Below are 21,759 nucleotides of genomic sequence, written 5' to 3'. Positions count from 1 at the left end.
CGTTGAACTGTGGTCTATCACTTGACCCAGGTCAAATAATAGAACACAATGCAACGCACTTTCATTTCGCGCGTACTCAAAATTGTAAGTTATATCACGCGTTAGGACTGTGTGGACTAAGAGATCAGCGAAACAAAATGACTATCATCATAGAGTGTAACGAACTTTTCTTCTGTCTCAGGTGATGTGATGGGCAAAACTATACGCTTTATCACGTGATCAGCTATTGACCAATCCTATAGCAAGATTCTTAGTATGTGGAATATGATCATGAATATCTTTACCCATATCTCTCTCTACCGCATGACACCACACACATAAATTGGTGTATTCACTTTTTTTTTCTCTTCACTAGAATTCTCATGTGTCTAAATTTCTATGATTGCGCTTCAGTCAGCTCGAAAATGAACTGGAGCTTCAATAAATTATGTAATCATTCCACTAGAAGAGTCCATTCAATATAGCGGATTTGCTGTCGCAAAAGACGTGATGACAACACCAGTTTTCTGCATAAGGTATTCTGCCTATAGTTTCCTAGAAATACAACGTACTATACATGTACAACCTGGGGTATAGGTTTATGGAATGTAGCAGAATCCCACCAGATATATACGTTTAAAAAAGAAAATGTGCAAATTTATACCGTTCCCACAAAACACGTAAACGAAAGTGTTATTTCAGCAGCAGCCATACAAGGAAGCAAGTGGCAAGTGAAGAGTGTGTGATTGTTGTCGCTACCAAGGTCCAGAAGAACGGAACACATAAAAACGGGCTGTCAGCCGCCAGAGTTGTAATTGTGTAAAGTTGACATGCATTAATTGTTGCTACTCATCAGGAGGTATGATAACAGATAATTTGTTATAACGCTTAAAGACGAGTGCTTGGCTGCTTCTGTACAGCCAAGCGCAGGGGCGGATCCATTAATTCCGTAAAGAGGTGGCGCACACACCCCTCCCCCGTTTTTTCCTTTTTATTTCTTTTGTTTCAACAATGATAAAGGGGGGGCACTGAAACAATAGTATTTCTTGTGTGTGGAAGTGCCGGTTTTCGTGAGACCTTCGTAGTTTGTCTATTTTCCCGCTTTCACGAGTGAGGCAAAAATACTCTCTTCCTGTTTCAACAGGTTCCCCGGCGTGTCATGCTCGGCAACCCGACCGTTGCTAAGGGTGAGGATGGCGTCCGAGTTGAGAATCGTCGACACGCGGTGCTGGAAATGAACCACACGTGGTCAAAAATATTGAATAAACGTTTCGCATGTATTTACATCTATACCAACGTCATTGATCAATGCGATTGATATCACACTATCATGAACGTGTGAAGTTTGAATAGTCCATGACTGTCATATCTGTTCTAATAATGTGACAACTTTACTATTCTATTATACTTGATTACATTATAGTTTGACGTACATAATCGAGTTCAGCTCAAGCATGAAGTTAAGATTCTCCAAAGTCAAAGGAGCTACGGTTAAAGGTAATTAAACATAATTGACATATGATCGGAGAAACTGCCGATTTGCTCTCTTAAATGGAGATAAATGCTTGTTGTGGCATCACAATTTTTACTTGGGTGATGACGATATTGTGAAAAGTCACCAAAATTAAGGTACGCTGGAAGTAATGCAATCTCAGAGCACACCCGATCATGATTGCTTCGTGATGTTTTATATTCGATTACAATATCATACCTGTATATCGGGCCATATCAGTAGCATTTAGAGACTTGCATGCAGCTTTATTGCTGCATTGGCAGCATGTGATTCAACACTACATGCACTACAAGGGCACGATTTGATCATCACATATTATTTACCAGTCGCACTCCGTGTACCCACTGCTGATCGGGGAGGGCGCTTTAAGAATAAAAGTCGGGTAACACCGAGTTTTACCAAATCACACTTTTATTCTCAAGATTCTCCAAACAACCCTCAATCGTGGCGATCATAGTCGCGTCCGCCAGATGAAAGTTTCTTGGTAGAACCTTGCGATATGTTGCAAGCAAATAGAAAAATGTGAAAGATGAAGTTAGGGTCCTTCTGAAGACTATAACTTATGTTCTAGCATTAAGGTGGTCTAATTAGGCAAATCCCAGTGACTTACTGCGATGGTGAGGACTGTATTGTTCTCGAAGACGTCAGCCACCACGTCTTGGAGTATCTTATCCTGAGAGTTAGGAGACACGAACACCGAATAACATATATATATGTATATGAAGAGCTTGCTTCCAAAAGGCGCTAAATATGAAAAATGATGGCTTTAGCGCCTTTTGGAAGCAAGCTCTTCTCATATAATGATAAATTATATATATATATATATATATATATATATATATATATATATATATGTATATGTAGACCACCTCCTTTTAGTTCAAGAACAGGAGGAAAGATCACATCACAAGAATCTACACAAGAATTACATATCACAGGTATAGTAATGGGTTATCCAATTTATAGGCTTTTTCAAATAGAGTAAAATATTACACACAAAATTAAAAGAATGGTAAGAGGTTTCATAAAAATCCGATCTAAGAAAGACAGTTATGGAATTTCAGTTTCACCTGTTTTCCCAAAAAATTTACAGTAGCAATTCATTGGAGTTTGCTGAGGCAGTAATGTCAAGAGCTCATAATCTATGACCTACACACAACTCTGTTCCACGCTTCCGTTGCGACATTAAGCATGTTAAGTCAATAATGATAAAAACATATCCTTCGTGAGGTCACTTTGTGTGTTTACGTGTTGCATTACTGTAACATAATGGCAGCTGATATTCAGAAGACGAATGCTTAGTGTAATGTACAGCACCAAACCACATTTTTATATTTATGTGTGCCATAAAATGAGGTCTTTTATTTTGAGCGTTTTAATTAACATAATGTGGTTGGGCTGCAATATTTCCAGAGGATCATACAAACATATGATTTATATGATATATTTGGAAGAGTGAGGTGGTGATATCATACCCAGCTAATATGTATGACTATGCGGTTGCAATTTTGACCAGTGTTACAGTTCAATGACCCCCTTCCCCCCAAACAACAACAACAACAACAAACGCGAAATTCTTGAATTCCAAAGTAATATGTACAAGGGAAGATAACGGTGGCACTTACATAGTAAGAGTGCCTTTTCAGTGATTACAAGATGATAGTTTTCTACAGCAAATTTTCCACCCAACTTGATGAGAGCCACCCAATACGAGAACCGAAGCTCATTACTCTATTCGCGGAAGCTCATTGCTCCGTTCGCGGCAAGTTTTGATGCTGCTTCTGTAAAAAACGATGACCGCTCACCGTTTCGTGATCGATAGACGCTGTCGCCTCATCCATGACGACGATCTTCGAGTTCCTGAGGAAAGCTCGAGCCAAACAGAACAGTTGACGCTGACCAACGCTGAAGTTTTCCCCTCCTTCCGTTACCGTGTAGTCTGCCAAAAAAATATATATATACATAAATGGAATTATATAAACGGGTCATTCATATTCTTGTATATTTATACATGATGCGCAAAATTCATATTTGGAAAAATTTGAGTGGATATGATAGCAAATGCTGGCAATAAAAATGATGATAACAATGATGATTGTAATACTAATAATGATGATAATAACAATAAGAATATGATGATAACAATGCTATCAGTGACATATCATGTAAGGCTGCGTGTTCAGTATACTTTACAATACTTTGCCATTTTCAATACACTGAAGCATTACCAAGTAGGGCCCATCCATTTGTATACAATCAAGACAATAAAAAAGACTGTTAAATTGTAACGTATAATCTTGTCTAAGAATATACGTGCAGGGCGAACTTGGAAGCTAGAATCTACTCTCTCTAAGTCCAGAGTGTGCAGACACCCAATTGCTCAAACAATGTGTTGTTCTACCCCTCCCCCCCCCCAATAAAACACACACATAAACACAAACACAAACACAACAAACACAAACACACACGAAAAAAAACCCCACAAAATCGATGAACGGAAAGAATGGGACACTTAGAAGTCAGCAAATACACATCTTTGTGTATATAGATGTACAGTGTATTACTCTTGGATGTGCATTGTATCAATAAGTGTCAAAGAGGTTATGAGTAGGTAGTAAGGAAAAAAAGTATCTGGTAAGTGTATTCTTCTGCACGCACTGCATGTTAGTTCTGTTCCCAATCGGATAACAGCATAATGTTTAATATTATCTGTGGTGCTGACGCTGGAGGAAGCTGGTCTAATAATGTTCCGGATCTTGTGATTGTCTTACCCAGTCCAGTCGGGATGCTGGCTACCACATCTTTGAGTTGTGCAATCTCCAGGGCGTACCACAGCTCACTGTCAGTCTTCGCTCCAGTGGGATCGAGGTTACTCCTATATTCATTCGCCATGATGATAGGGAACATTTAAGCATAACTTTGAATGTGAATAAGAAAAGGCACCAATGTTTGAATAAAAAGGTGCGGTATTCAATAAAGGGGTGACAAGTACAATGACAAAAGACAGTAAAATCATGCAAATTTATTAATTTCTTCTATTTTCCTACATGATTATGATGAAGACATCTCCCAGATAAACATGAAGGTAGTTTCTTGATAATGTTGTAAATGTTATACGTAAAATGATAACCCAACAACAACAATAACAGCAGCAGCAACAACAGCAACTGAAATTGACGGGCTCCCATCGATGCTGCTCGCTGTTGCTATACGTTTATATTACAGAATTGATAATCCCACAATTTCTTTAAATCGGGAGATATTTCAATGATTTATGCTATGCACCCAACCTACGCAAGCACGTAGGCTACTAGAAGTCGAACAAATGACGTGCTGCAGAACTTTACCTAATGGATCCCGTAAAGAGGACAGCGTCCTGGGGGATGATGGACAGTCGTTGACGTAACGTCCTCAGCGGGACGGAAGCGATGTCGATCCCGTCGATTACGATGCTACCCCGGAATGTGTCGATCATGCGGAAGAGGGCGAGGGTGAGCGAGGACTTCCCGCTACCTGTTCGCCCGCAGATACCCAGCTGTAGCAGGGTGAGAGGGGGAGGTTGAGTCACGGGAGGTCTGGGCTTCCGCTCTTCGTAGAATCTTCATCAGAAGTCCTTTTGCCCTGACGAAGATTCTGCTAGGACAGAAAGCTCAGGTTCTCTCTGAAGAAGACTCTGAGATCGAAAGCTCAGGGCCTTTTGACTCCATTTTTTTTTTTTTTTTTGGGGGGGGGGGGCAGGTGATTATACTAATGTAGCCTATATCTTGAAGTAGAATTGTCCTAACTCGTATTATTACTCCGCTATTAGGTGACACCTACCGCCGGCGGCCGGCCGTATGTTTGTTTGTCTGTGTGTGTGTGTTTGTGATATGTTTGTAAGATAACTCGAGACCGGACGAACAAATTTTCACAAATTTTGCAGGGTGTCTTAATAATGAGATAAGAAAAAACGACGAAATTTCAGGTCATGAGGTCAAAGGTATTTCATAGAGGTCATAAAGGATATAAATTTTGCTTAATCTCCCAATAATTCAAGAACGGACAGTCAGATTTTCACCAAACTTGCAGGGTGCGTTTATAATGTAGTAAAAAAGAAAAGATTGAATTTGGGGTCATGAAGTCGAAGGTCACAGGTCGCAAGGGTCATAAAGGACAAAAACAAGCTTAATTTCCCAGTAACTCAATGATAGAATTTCACCAAACTAGACTGTGTTCATATGACAGAAAGAAGGTGTTAAATTTGGGGTCAAAGGTCAAAGGTCATAGAGGTCATAAAGGACATAAAATAGGCTTGATCTCCCAATAACTCAACAATGAATGACCAGATTTTCGCCAAATGTTTATGCATTGTGTAGATGTCCCTATACCTATATGCTTGTGTCGAAGGTACTGCCTACGAAATGACGATACTTTAATCATGGCTGGTTGGCGAAGGCATGCTCTCTTGGAGTGCTCCTCTAGTATAACGTTGATTTTAAATTTCGTTTTTTTTTTCTTCCTTAAAAAATATTAATGTTAGTCCAACATGAATTTACACAAAGAGAGTTGAGTTAGATGTAGCACATGAGAGCACATGAGATTCAGCATGGATGAAACCCACCTTCTCGAGAGGACTGACTGTGAGTGTGACGTCATGAAGAACAGGGTCGAGCTCCGACGCATATCTTACGTTGATGCCATCGATGTCGATTTCTCCCTTGGACGGCCAGTCGGGAGGTGGCTCCAAACCTAAGGAGACCATTAGGTGGTGAAGTACACATGTTACCACTTACACAACCTCCTGCATTATTACCTCAACAAACATCATCGTCGTCATCATCACCACAATCACCATCGTTGTCATTTATATGTCATGAAATCATCAAACGTAATGTCAGCATTAACAACACCGTCATCGTCATAGCTATCAACATCAGCATGATCATCAATGCGATCCTATAACCATCATCGACATATCAATTAATCAAGAAATTATTTTATACCATCAAGTACCACTATCATCATAGTTGACATAGTGATCTTCAGGCATCATCACTGATTTGCCACTGCTGTCACCCGTCTGGACTACCGCCTGCGTTTGACAACGCGTGTCCTGTCCTAAACAACTAAACAAAGCCGTCAAAGGCGTGAACATGATGAAGATGTCTGCGATACTTGGCTCAGTCAAGCCTGTAACAGTCTTTAAAAAAAAAATGATGCCACTTCCGCGTTTCATCGGCAAAATAGCAATGAAACAAACAAAGAGCAAACACACAAACAGGCCCTTCAGCACAAATTTATTATGTCATTTAATTTTTTTCTCGTGCCACTTCCGGGGTGAAACAAGTTGGGGGGGGGGGGCGAGGTGGTTACATCCTAAATTTTCCTATGTATTATAAGAAAAGTGCCCTCCCCCCCCCCCCCCCCCCACCTTGCGGCGGCCCTGCAAGCTATACATCGTTCACGGACAGTAAAACCAACATGTATATTTATACGTGATGAAGAATTTGAATGAACACACTTGAACGCTCTCTACTCTGAAACTTTATGATTCCCTGTCTCTTGCTGTTGAGTTTTTCGTACAGATGTAAGATATTTATGTTTACTTAATATATCAACCGTTTAGAATCATACTGGAGAGTCATCTCGACTAAAAGCCTGAGATCATGAAAAACCCACCTTCGTAGTTTTCTGGAGGCACTTCGATGTAATACTGTACTCGCTCCACTGCATTCATGTGCAACTCGAGTTCAGCGCACTGTTGAACTGCAGCATTTATGAACGTCGAAATCTTTTTTTTAAAGAATAAAGAAAACATAAGAACAAAAAAAAAACAAAAACGAAAGTGACACGTGAAATCATGACACTACAGCGGTGATTGAAAATGGCAGTGATATCCCAAAGAACAAAGAAAAACAAAGCAAAAAATATATATATATATATATTGAAAAGAAATCTGCAAATGATAATGAAATGAAGACGCAACAAGAAGATACGATTATTTGTTTAAAAGAATTAAGATATGTCGATATATATATCTAATATTATGTGACAGGATATTTCAGCCACCTTAATCAGAAAGGAAATGGGAAGAGATTTTTAATCAAAACTTAGATTGGACTAAAATATATAATGTTCCTTATACATCAACTCTGAATCAAAGACTTCGTTATTTTCAGTATAAAATTTTACATAGAAATATTGGTGTTAACAAATTACTTTTTGCAATGGGGCTATCTGACACACACCTCTGTACGTTTTGTTCGAGCTCCACAGAAACAATTGCACATCTGTTTTGGGAATGTGACGCTACCCAAAGGTTTATTGCTCAATAGTAAGAAATTATGTTACAGAATAAAACTCAAATTACTGAAAGTTCCTTTATACTTGGTTCCACAGAAAATCCAAAATGTTACAACGTGGTTTATTTGTACGCAAAATATTTCATATTTTCTGTAAGAAATAAAAATAAATCGTTACATTTTAGCCAATTTTGTCAATTTTTTAAAGCAAGCAAAGAAAGTAGACGAATATAATATGCCTAAAGGTTTTGTATCTAATATTAACTGGAATCGCATTTACATTATTTAGTTGTTTCGCAGTTGCTTGTCAAATTTGGATCATTTGTCTTTATGTACTGTATGTGACATTTATTTTGTACCTGAATGTTTATACATGTATGAATAAAATTTCTTTGTAAAAAAAGAAAGAAAAACAAAGCAATCCTAATAAAAGGAGGATCCCACCTTTTATTAGGATGCTTTGTTTTTGGGTATCTCGGCCACTTAAAAAACAATTTTCATCAAATCAACTTTGAACTCCTCTTAGAATTACATGCTTTTTCAAATTGCATAAGAGTTTCTCGTTATGTCAAAGAATTATCATCAAAAAGTTGGAAACCCGAAGCCCCATCTCAACCAAAACTGTACCATCCTTTCAACTCAATTAACGACACCAGGTTAAAGGAATTCCTTATCATCAATCTGTGAGTTACTCACATCAAACGCGTATGCTATGGCCAGCCCGACGAAACTGGATTCAACACCGAAATACGCTGCCCCGAGTAGTGCACAGAGACTCCCTATTAAAACAACCACGTTGCCAAGAAGATCCTGTATGTGTGAGGAAGAGTAATGCGAACAGAGAAACCTGTATTATAGTAGTTCAAAGGAGAAACAAACACATAATAACGAACAGATGATATAAAAGAGAGAGAAAGAGAGCGAAGGGGGGGGGGGGGAGCGTGTGTGAGAGAGAAAGAGTTCACGGACCTTGAACAATTTATTTCCAAACGTTTCGCAAATGTTTACCGACAACATAATTATGCTATATATTTCAGCGCAACTCTTCTACAGTAAGAGAGTTGAATTCGGGACGAGTGTGTACACCGACTACACAAAAATGTATACCTTACTGTTTTCTCGCGGAAATAACGATTTGTCTTCATTTGATTCTCTTCCATGTAAACATTATTAAGTGGAATCTTGATTAAAATGTACACATGGCCCATACATAGAATGTCCTGTTAGCTGCTAACAATCACATACAACGATGACGGATTGGTAAGAAAAAAAGTCAGTACTTTGTGTTCCTATTCAGCGACTTCAAACAATTCCGAATGAATTTTATGTCGCATGGAAATCGTACCCTTCCGAACCACTTTACTTATCCTTAATATCAAATATCTGATTTTCCCCCAAGAAATTATATTCACATACAATGTATAAAAATTCAAGTATAAATGAAAGTCAATTGACACGTGATACATAGCATGAAGAATATTACATTGTCATTTTGACATACAGTTGCAGCCAGTGTAGTTATAGATTCCGGTTTATTTTTATTTCTTTGAAATAAAACCTTTTTTTTCCCCCTGATATTTATTCATCTAATTTCTCTGCTCGCTTTTAGAAATTACAGAATGAGGAAAAAATGATGATTTCTCTTTGTTTCTGGCAGAAAATATGTGTTCCAGACTTAACGTAGCTCATTAACGTTTATAAATCTTTCAGGTAACAGGAAACATCTTCAGGAGGTATACACACACAAAAAAAGAATGCTTGTATTTTTTTGACATTGTTGAAGTGATCGTGTCTTTACGTGTATCGGTATTCAAAATGTCTCATTGTAATAGCATTTTTGAAGATGCAATAAACGAAATAAAACGAAACAAAATAGACCTATTTCACCAACACAGATGCCTAAGTAATTTCATAGATTTCATTTCTTTTTTCATTCCCTTGGCCTGTCATTGAGACCACCTCCAAGTTTTGCTACGGCCTATCAGGTGCTGTCGCGTCACGTCGTGTTCACCCCATTTTATTACGGCTTACTATAGGTCTCTCGTTAGCACAAGGACTGCCATGGCAGTTCTATTATTTTTTTTTGACAGTTTAAAAACCTTACATGGCATCCACAGCAATCACGACCTGTCACGTTTGCCCATCCCGTCTTCCCACATTGTCTCATGTCCATCTAATTCTGTCCATTGTGGCATGCAACGTGATTGCCGTGGCCGCCGGGAGCATGGTGTAATCGTAGAAACTTAAAAAAAGATGGAAATTTGTAAAATTCCACTTGCATTTCTTTATATCGTCGTCCTTCTGTAATAACAGATTTTACGAATTGTTTGAGAGTTGTATTCTGCAGAGGACTGCATAGGCAGCCAATACAATACCATGTACAGTGTACTTCAAAATTCAAATTTTTGAATGGGATCTTATGTCGTTTTTTTTAAGCATTCAACTCATTGTTTCACATGCTTGTCAGCAATCCATGTAATATAAGATGGACAATTACGTATAGAAGACTCTTACTAGTCGAAAAGCGATCCATCGCTGTGCTGTCTGAAGGTGCATCACTACTGTGTTATTTTCGTCAATGCGCTCGATGATGGTATCGAAATATCTGCCTTGTTCCTTATATGCTCGTATAGTCGGCAGACCGCCCAGCGACTCGGAGAAATGAGCGAAGACCGGTGACCGACTAACGCTCTCACATCTTTGCAGCTCTCTGTAAGGGCAGAGAAATGCTAAAAATGAAATCGCAGAAGTCAACGTAAATCTGTGAAACTTGAATTTCTGAAACTGATCATTCAAGCAATGCCCTCAGGATACTTCACTTAGATAGGGCCTAATGTAAACTTATAAATTCGGGGCTTACTATACGTAGTATCGTAACTATCAATCATCATTACATCAGGATGGACGTCCGGAAGGTTCACTTTCCGTCGTCAGGATCAGCGGTGACGTTCGGACAGGGTGACTGCACGAGCGTTGTCAGGATCACATTCCTGGATAGGGTGACTTTCGAACAAAGTGACTGTCCGTCATCAGAATCACGTTTGGATAGGGTGGCTGTCCGTCGTCAGGGTCACGTTTGGATAAGGTAACTGTCCGTCGTTACGATTATGTTCAAAGAGAGTGACTGTCCGTCGTTAGAATCACGATCTGATAGGGTGACTGTGCGCCGTTGGGATCACGTTCGAACAAAATGACAGTCCGTCGGTAGGATTACGCTCGGACATCAGGGTGGCTGTTTGTCGTCAAGATCGTATCAGGACAAGGTGACTGTCCATCAACAGGATCACGTTATGGGTTAGGATGAATGTCCTTCATCAGGAAGAATAGTGCTTTAATTAAAAATCAACACAGGCGTACTACATGATGCTCAGTACCATAATATGCACCAAAGTTAACAAGAAATATGCAGAATAGTAAATACTACACATATTCAGGATATTCACACAAAGTGTACCGAAAACCATCAATCTATCAAATCAACATTGCTCCATGCCAGAACATTTAAAACGCTCATTATGTTTTCTATGCTGTTTTCTGTGCTGGTTTAAAATTGCAATTTGTTTCTTGTTATCGCATGCAAGTTCTTTTTTTTTTTTCTTTTCTTTTTCACGTTATGAGATAAATATCGACTTGCTTGTGTCTTTACCAGTGATATAATTATTACAATACTAATACATGTAAATCAATCAATCGTAAAGATAAATAGTACACAGATTAAATACTTCTATTTCCTTGTGGTCTGCATATCACTTAGCTGGTGATTTTTCCTGATATCAATTTCACTTGTCAGTTGACAATAGAAAAGTAGAACTGTCAGCAAAGAACTGCATATGTTATGGGCTATGTAAGTCCAATGATCCACCCTCACTTACCTGGATGTCTTCATGTAATATACGAGAAGAAAAACGAAGATGCCGGTGATGGGGATGGCGAAGAAAATGAAGTACCACGCGACAATGACTAGCACCACCACACTCGAAAAGATGTTAGCGAGGATGAACGTGACATTGCGAACAGCGTGTACCAGCAACTATCACGAAACGCAGCGACGATCGTACCAACAGGTAGAAACGAAAAGACGAGATAAAACGATCGTTAACGAACTTCTCATAAATTCTGCAGTGTTGTTGAAACAAACGCTGATTGAGGGTTTTCATGCTCGCTCTGTTGATGTTAAATAGTTATAAATCACTGAACGGACACTCACTTGGAAAGAAACCTGAGAAATATTGCCCTTCAAAAAACTTTGAGGCATGTACTTGTTATTGACCTCCGTGGTATGGTTATATAGCTCTATTTAATACGGAAACACCCTTCGATAATCAACATCTTTTGATGATAAAGTTTTATGACACAAGACAATTATCATTCGACTTACTTTGCCTTTTTAGATGATTGTTTTGATTGTTTTATTGATTATGGATTTGTCTGTCTTTAGTGTATGTAATTCATGTGTTCTTTTTTTTTGGGAGGGGGAGGGAGAGGGGAATAGAGTACTATGATGCAATGGCCAATGTTAAATACTATTCATTATACAAAATATACGTTCCATGGCATATGCACTTTGGTACACTTACAAATAAATTTGTGAATTAGATTTTAGAGACAAAATCTTCTTGGCTAACGAAGATAAGAAAATAAGGTCCCTCAGTAAAGACATTCATATTTTTCTAGTCGCTTCAGGGGCACTATATCAACTAAATTGGAGGAGAAAAAAAAGGTTGGGAGACTTATTACCAGTCCCATGGGCAATCAAGGGTGGGGCCAAATTTTACCAGAAACAAATAAACAAGCAAGCAAGCAAGCAAGCAAGCAAGCGAGCAAGCAAACAAACAAACAAACAAAGAAGCAAACAAACAACATATCAATAAATTCAATCAATAAACTCTATCATTTGAAAATCAAACAAACAAACAAACAAACAACATACGATTCCTCGTCTAAGCCATGAATAAAGTGATTATGTTACAGTGAGGGCAGACACGACTGTAAACAGAGACATCTAAAACCTAATATTTGGACATTTACCTGATCTATGAGCTTGAAGTCACTCGATAATCTGTTGAGTATTCTTCCCACCGGAGTTGTGTCGAAGAATCTTGTGGTAGGGGCACAGAGAGAGAGAAAAAAAAAATAACATTCATGGTTGTCAACCGCTCTCACTTTTAAAACTGGGTGACGGGGTTTGAATGTATTTGACATTCTATCCTGAAAGCAAATTAATCATATCTCACTATTTCCATCCTGCTTCAAAGAATGCACAGATTAGCAGTCGCCCTAGTCTAGTTTCTAGCCGTTTTTATTTTGTCTTTATTTCTCCGCGCTGCAGCAGAAGCCCGAATATTGCGCTTAGCCGAGTGAGGGCGCATACCCCAGTGATCCCGCCGATATTTCGGCTAAGCGTGCTTCTGCTGCAACTCGGAGAAATAAAGACGAAAATAAAGACTTCGGGCGGCGCGATCACTGGGGTATGCGCCCTCACTTTAAGCGCAATATTCGGGCTTCTGCTGCAACTCGGAGAAATAAAGACGAAATAAAAACGGCTAGAATCTAGACTACAGTCGCCCATTCTCCTTACTTACATTTCTCTATCTACAGGTTACCTTCGAGAAAATCTATACTTGGATCGTGTATAACTTTTTCAAATTACTGCCATCCAATATTGCACAAACAAAGGATTGAGCTAATAATCATATTATTGTTATAATTATTATGTAGAAGCTCACCAGTTTTACTTATCAATGTCCGGCAACTTTTCGTTGGGGAGGGAGAATGATGGTGGAAATGTTTGAACATTTCTTTTGAAGGTTTGAATTTCCTTTGCTTTTAGGTGGATAGTAAGCAAATAATCAACGTTGGTGAAGGTTATGGGACAAACTATCACTTCCGAGGCGATCTGGATGTAGCTATCTTTCCGAAGCGCAGCTGAGGAAAGACAGCGTACAAATTCAGATCGCCGAGGAAGTGATAGTTTGTCTCATTGCCTGAAACTAAAAATTTGATTACTGTATTTGCTTTATATTCCACATCTAGGGTCCTACATATTCACATTTTATTCCACATCTGAAACCGTTTAAGCTGTCTTTAGGTATCCTCATGGCTTAGGCTACGTAGTTTACTTTAGACGTATGCGCGTAGATGACGAAACAACGAATTTGCTTCGCGCCCCGCGCGTGTGGTACCGAAATAAGAGTGCGTTGCACTGTGGTCTATCACTTGACCTAGGTCAAATTATAGACCACAGTGCAACGCACTTTTATTTCGCGCGTACTTAAAATTGTAAGTTATATCACGCGTTAGGACTGTGTGGACTAAGAGATCAGCGAAACAAAATGACTATCATCATAGAGTGTAACGAATTTTTCTTCTCAGGTGATGAGATGGGCAAAACTACGCTTTATCACATGATCAGCTCTTGACCAATCCTATAGCAAGATTCTCAGCATGTGGAATATAATTCCAGATATTGCTTTGAGTATCAAAACAGAGTAAAGTTTGACAATGTTTGAGGCAGTACGATAATGCATCATAGTCACCATTTGAGATCTCGTTTCAGGCTCCATTTGTTCTGAATCTATTTTCCGTGAAGTGCGATACTAAGAGCTTCTGACCTCAAACATATCAGTGCCATTTTCTCAAAGTGTCGTCGACTTGAATTAAAACCGGTTGTCGACGTAATTACGATGTGGTTAAGCAAAATGCCAGGGGCGTCACCAGCTTTTTTTCAAGGGGGTGCGTTTTGAAAGTAAATGTAACCTGCGAGATTTTTTTTTCAAAATTTGATTTATTGGTTCCTGTATCATCATGCACATGCACATACAATGTGCATAATTTTACCATAGGCCAACATTTATACATACATTGCTAGGGGAACATGTAAGCATAAGTTGTTTTCTAATTATTTTTCTACATTTCCTTTACAATGCACATATTTTCAAATGTGAAATTGTGCGATCTTGTGCACACTAACGATAAGAGTATTATTCTAAACATCATACTTCGAGACATTGTTTTTGTATTCAATTTAGTATTGGATACGAATTGTCCTCGGCGAGCAGGGGCGTCACCAGCTTTTTTTCAAGGGGGGTGCGTTTTGACACTAAATATAACGAATTTTTTTGGACAGTTTGGAATATAGGAAGCTCTCAATCCCTATAGACTTTTATATACTGTTTTTTTGAGGGAAACCAAGCGGGGAAAGGGCACCGGCTAGGATTTCATCTTGGTGTGTGTGTGTGTGTGGGGGAGGGGGTGGGGGGGGGGAGGGGGTGTTAGTATGCTAGGGAGCGAGCAAGGATGGGGGGAGGGTATGGAAGTGCCTGTTGTCCCCCCCCCCCCTCCTCCCACGGTGAGAACTTTTTTGCATTTTGATGTTGTAAATGGTGCAATTTGATGCAGGCTTTTTGCGTGTTTTTATCGACTTGAAATAGTCCCACTTGTTTAAGGTAGCAGTACATTTTGATGGAAATTGTTGTTGAACAATGTGCCTATAAACTATATATCATATCAATAAACTTCTTGTATTGATTCTTACACTGATGCCGTAATGAACGCGACCGAGCGGAGTGAGCGAGGGGGGAAGGTGTGGGAGGGGGCCAACCCCCTCCCACGGTTAGAACTGAAATTGCATTTTGATGTTGTAAATGGTGCAATTTGAAGCATGTTTTGCTTGTTTTATCGACTTGAAACAGTCCCACTTGTTTAAGGTAGCAGTATATTTTGATGTAGATTATTGTTGAACAATTTGCCTATAAGATAGTATCATTCAAATAAACTTCCTGTTTTAATATTTACACTGAATATCATGAACGCGGCCAAGCAAGAGCGAGAGGAGCGAGCGAGGGGGAGGATGTGGGAGGGAGTTTCCCCCTCCCACGGTGAGCACTTTTTGCATTTTGATGTTGTAAATAGTGCAATTTGATGCAAGTTTTTTGCATGTTTTATCGACTTGAAACAGTCCCACTTGTTTAAGGTATCAGTACATTTTGAAGTAAATTGTTATTGAACAATTTGCCTATATAATGGTATAATTCAAATAAACGTCTAGTAATAATTCTTACACTGATGTCATGAACGCGACCGAGCCCGAGCAAGCGGAACGAGCAAGGGGGAGGTTGTGGGAGGGGGTTGTCCCCCCTATAAATGGATTATGGAATGACGGTGTGAAACGACAAGTTACTGGCAGCAATATTAGGAGAATGGCATAACGACTATATGCGAGCGAGCGGAGCGAGCGAGCTTGAAAATTTTGACATTTTACAGTCCCATAACTGCCGTTTGTAGCCATATATTTTTTTTTGCTTTGGAAATTAAGGGGGGGGGGGGGGGGCGCACCGGGCGCAACTGCTGGCAATTACTGGCAGCAACATCAGGTGAATTGCATTACAATTAAATGCGAGCGAGCGAAGAGAGCGAGCTTGAAAATTTTGACATTTTACAGTCCAAAAACTGCCATTTGGAGCCATATTTTTTCGCTTTGGAAATAAAGGGTGGGGGGGGGGGGGGGGGAGGGCGCACCGGGCGCAACTGTCGGCAATTACTGGCAGCAAGATCAGGAGAATTGCATAACAATTAAATGCGAGCGAGCGGAGCGAGTGAGCTTGAAATTTTTGACATTAAATTTTTACAGTAAAAAAACCTGCCGTTTGTAGCTATATATATATTTTTTCGCTTTGGAATTTAAGGGGGGCGCATCGGGCGCAACTGCTGGCAATTACTGGCAGCAATATCAGGAGAGCATAACGATTACATGCGAGCGAGCGACGGGCGAGCTTGAAAATTTTACATTTTACAGTCCAAAAACTGCCGTTCTTAGCCATATTTTTTCGCTTTGAAAATTAAGGGGGGGGGGGGGGCACCGGGCGGAACTGCTGGCAGTTACTGGCAGCAACATCAGGTGAATTGCATAACTATTAAATGCGAGCGAGCGAAGAGAGCGAGCTTGAAAATTTTACATTTTACAGTCCAAAAACTGCCGTTCTTAGCCATATTTTTTTCTCTTTGGAAATTAAGGGGGGGGGGGGCGCACCGGGCTCAACTGCTGGCAATTACTGGCAGCAACATCAGAACAATTCAATGCGAGCGAGCGAAGAGAGCGAGCTTGAAAATTTTGACATTTTACAGTAAAAAAACCTGCCGTTTGTAGCTATATTTTTTCGCTTTGGAAATAAAGGGGGGGGGGGGGGCGCACCGGGCGCAACTGCTGACAACTGGCAGTAACATCAGAAGAATTGCATAAAGATTAAATGCGAGCGAGCTTGAAAATTTTGACATTTTACAGTCCCGATACTGCCGTTTGAAGCTATATCTTTTTTGCTTTCGAAATTAACGGGGGGGGGGGGGCGCACCGGGCGCAACTGCTGGCAATTACTGGCAGCAATATCAGGAGAATTCAAAATAATGCGAGCGAGCGGAGTGAGCGAGCTTGAAGATTATGACATTTTACAGTCCCCAAACTGCCGTTTTTAGCTATATTTTTTTTGCTTTGAAAATTAAGGAGGGGGGGGGGGGGGGTGCGCACCCGCCGCAACTGCCGGCAATTCCTGGCAGCAACTTCAAAAGAATGGCATTACGACTAAATGCGTGCGAGCTCGAAAATTTTGACATTTTACAGTCCAAAAACTGCCGTTTGAAGCTATATTTTTTCGCTTTGAAAATTAAGAGGGGGGGGGGGGGGGAGCGCCCGGTGCGCCCCTCCCCCTGGATCCGCCACTGGTAGTCAAGGGTGTCGGTCTATGTTCATGACTGGGGGAGGTATGACCAGCGAGGTGGCGTCGAAGTGACCAAGCGGGGGAAGGATGTCCAAAATCTTCAATTTAGAGCATCCCCTAATTGTGCGTGTTTGTTTTTGTGTGTGTATCATATACATGGAAAAGTTAGGAATATTATTAGTCCAGGTCAAGTCTTTTTATTGGCAATGCAAGACATTTCAAAATCAATGATCTAGTTTTGATGTAACGGAGTGTAAGGTACAAAGGTGTACATTCTATTGTGCAACATTGTAACGACTCTTTTTGCCGTTCGGATGTTCTGAGTACACAGCGCACATCCTGCTTATAAGTTATAATTATGCAGAATGCCAACCAGGAATCACGCTGAATCACAATCTTTTGTCGGGTCCGGGCTTTTTGAACAATGTTTCTCACTATATACCTATTTAATTATGGTTAAAAGAAATCATAGAAAAATATATGATTTCTTGATCACCCTTTCATTCAAAAGCAGTTTACTACCCCCCCCCCCTCCGTAGTTACGCCACTGCTTTTGGATGAAATAATTGGACAATCTTTTCATGTCGGGAATTATTACTTATGGGGGGGGGGGGCGGCAAAATTAAAATATGCTTGCCCCTCCAATATTTTATTGGGGGTAACTTTTTGTTTTTCTGTGAAAAAAAAAAAGCTAAGAAAATCTTCTCGTCTCTGGAATTATGGAGGGGGTGGGCAAAATGATATGCTTGCCCCTCCATTTGTTTGTTTGTTTGTTTTTTTTTAAATGAGGCTAAGGCTCGCTCTTGGGCTGGCAATATGGATTGGTCAGAAGTAACGTACATAGCCTCCCTACATACTTGTGAGTAGCACACGTACATGCAAACGTGTATGTGCTCCGTATCCATAATCGTACGGATGTACAGTACGGTCGATAAATAGTAAACACTGTATAGAATACTAGTAGATATGTATAAAATCAGTGCTGCCAGAACCAGGGGTGCGAATTGTTCTTGCCCACGATTTATTTATTTATTTATTTATTTTTTTTTTATTTATTTTTTTTTGTCCCTGGTGCAAAATATAACAAAAAATGAAACAGAAAAGAATAATTATTTAGCGTCCGGCGTTGAGGTCGCTCGCAGACTGACTTTTTTTTTTTTTTTTTTTTTTTTTTTTTTTAAAGGATCTGAAGGGGGGTGCGTTCGCACCCAACGCACCCCCCCCCCCCCCCTGGTGACGCCCATGAATGCTCATGCTATTAACACATGTTGCACCCAGAAGGTGCAATTAATGCTAATAGCATGCCATTCTAGTCATTTTATATAATTATAGATTGCGCTAAAAGTTTGACACATACTCCCTCCCCCGCCAAAAAAGAAAAACGAATTAAAGGCCGTATCTCACCGGAGGAGATTTCGCTTCGATTCGTGCGACACTGACGAAAGACAAAAAAAACAAACAAAACAAAATATAAAGAAAAAACACCCACAAACACCCACGCGCGCGCGCGCACACGCACACACACACACACACACAATGGCTTGCGTTCTCACAAAGAATCGAATTCAGAGGTGTTGTCTCCGAGACGTCTCCACGACGTAGGCCACCAATGAGCATCCGAAAGGTCGGAAACCTCACGAACAAAATAAGTCCCCGCAACATATCCTCTGCGAGTAAAGAGATGTCGTGGAGATGTCGCGGAGATATCGTGGGGACGTCTCTGAGACCAACTTGACACGGGAAAAAGTCTCCGAAAATCGAACATGTTCGATTGGCAAGGGACTCCGCGAAGAATCGGCTAGATTCCAGGAAACATCGCGGTGACGCCGCGGAGACATCGCGGTGACGTCGAGGAGACGACCAGGCGACTAGGGAGACTCGGGTCGCCACCAGGTCGCCAACTAATCATCAGCTTGATGAGATACCCACTTTACGAATTAAAAAAAAAAAGTACCAATCAATAATTATAATTTTCCAGATGCGTTCTATATAAATCCGTCACTGCTAATACACTACAGACATCTACAGAAGAAACAATGAACACGTTACCACGCACCTCATCGGAAGGTGTATGATGTTGCTCAAAATGGCGTAGTGCATCTTGGTGGCTGCGGAAAACGCGCCTATCGACGCCAGTCCGACTGCGACGCAAGTGAAGACGATGGTTGTGAGTGACAGTGCCGCGTATCCTCCTTCCCAGAATCCCGTGCGATCGACTGCGGTCTGGATTCAGATAATGCATAATGATGGTAATCGTTACTTGAAATCACGACGACAAAGCAGGTTAACACAAACAATACAAACTCCAACCCCTTCTCCGACGATGATCAACAACGTAGATTAGAAAGTAACTACGATTTTCACATTGCAGTACAAACAAGCCATTTAGGCTGGTTTATCTACAACCACGCATTCATAGTGAGCTGTACAGAAGATACGAATATCAAATTTGGACGAAAATTCTGGTACTTTTATTTGATTAATTTCTATTTCATCTAATTAATACATTGCTATCTTTTTTTTTTGTTTCGGCAAAAATATGAAGATAGCAGATAGCAGCTTTTGAGTGGCAATGGAGAGGCTTAACAGCAATTTGTCTTCCAGGACATCAGTGCACACTTTGAGGGAAACCTTTCTTTCATCACGCCCTCGAAAAATTTAATGATTGAGATGAAAATGAATATTTATTCTGGTTATAAAAAAAAACACTCAGATATTGACCAGGCAGTACTGACAACGATCAAAACTTGGACAATAAAAAATTAAAGTTGTCCTGCTTTGACGTCTCATACGGTTACTAATTGCATGAAGTCAGATCTTACTCCTGTGTCGTTGAGAACGTAGTAGGTCCACTGGGAGAGCCAAATATTGGAGCCCATCTGGCTTGCCGATTTGCCGATCAGGGCGACAAAGGCCAGAAGGAGCCATCCGTATCCCATGAACTTGGCGTAGTAGAAGTAGACCTGGATCGACACTGCCCCCTTTTCTCTGTCCTCCTCTTCAATAAGCCTCCCTTTATCGTTACCTGGGGGGGGGGGGAAGCAATTTTCACTTTAATCAAAAGTTTAAATGTTATTGAGATGACGGCAATGGACAATGAAAATAGAAATCTGGAACCATTCACTTCGTCATTCACAGCAGTCTTACCAAATCGTACTCAATTGCTCTGTTAACAGGTTAATATGCAAATGTATAAAGGGCCTAGTTTGTGTCACAGCACACGATAGAAACCTTCATTTCTGTCACGTGATAAGGTCGATGCCGATGCAATCGCAGCTCTAGCTATCTGCTTCCTCAGGGCCTTTCGTTCCCTCAGCACCCCGTCGGACTCGGCTCCAGACTCCGTCTCCGTCTCGCTCACGACTTGCACAGCTCGGGTCCAGTCTAAGCAGAGATCTGGGTCCAAGAGAGCCACCTCGTCAGATGTACCGTGACTCGTTATCCGACCATCCTTCATAACAATGATCTGTGATTATAGCGTGAGCAGTGGAAAGTAGGAAAAGAGAAGTGCAGTCGCTTTAAAAATTGAGCCAAGTGCACATCTATAATTATCATTAAGGTGAAGTGTCAAGGAATCGACGAACTGCAAGCATTCAATGCAGTGGTCGTGCATCCTTTGTGTAAATGCAAACTATATCAAACAAAATGAAAAAAAAAGAAGCAAATTTGGAAGAACGAGTCAATTAAAAATCAGGACGTTCGAAGTTGGATATAGCAACCTTCTATTTTATATTTCATACCTTGTCGGCTTCCGGAAGATACTGTAGCTGATGCGTTACCAAGACGACTGTCTGGTTCTGCCTCCGGAGAAGCTTGGTGATACCATGAGTAAACAGGTGTCCTCCAACGTGAACATCCAGAGCAGATAGAGGATCATCCTGAGCATTTCGTGGGAAATGGGTGAAAAATGTAAAGGAGGCAGATTTCGAATTTTAAAGACAGGGGAGCGACAGTCACCTATCATGCGCCCACTTTCTTTGTACCTTCTTTCTAAACCATAACCAGTCGTAAAGAAGCTAGCGTGCTATAGAAGCACAATTTGAGGTACAGACAAAAGAAAAAAAAAACACTGGATAAACGTTAGATGACTGAGTAAATACATGTAAGAAATCGGCTTAATGATCAAACAACACCCTCGCTGTTCCACCGTGGGTCCAGAATGTAATGTTACGCCATATTTCGGTGGCGTTACGCCGAGCGGAATGTGACAGATCGGGAAGGAGTGCTTAGTCAAATCCTCGTACTCAGAAAGATGATATTAAAGTATCGAAGATAT

General features: G+C 40.4%; 1 pseudogene; it reads right to left on the bottom strand.

The window, feature by feature from the left end:
- Nucleotides 1-1,069: 1,069 nt before the first annotated feature.
- LOC139731147 (ATP-binding cassette sub-family C member 9-like) overlaps nt 1,070-21,759 on the bottom strand; it is a 42,578-nt pseudogene continuing 21,888 nt past the window's right edge.

The sequence above is a fragment of the Diadema antillarum genome, unplaced genomic scaffold, assembly GCF_040938485.1.
Source record: "Diadema antillarum isolate AM-2024a unplaced genomic scaffold, OU_Dant_1.0 seq00000358_RagTag, whole genome shotgun sequence".
In the NCBI taxonomy this organism is placed as follows: Eukaryota; Metazoa; Echinodermata; class Echinoidea; order Diadematoida; family Diadematidae; genus Diadema; species Diadema antillarum.
This window is presented reverse-complemented; position numbering and strand designations above follow the sequence as displayed.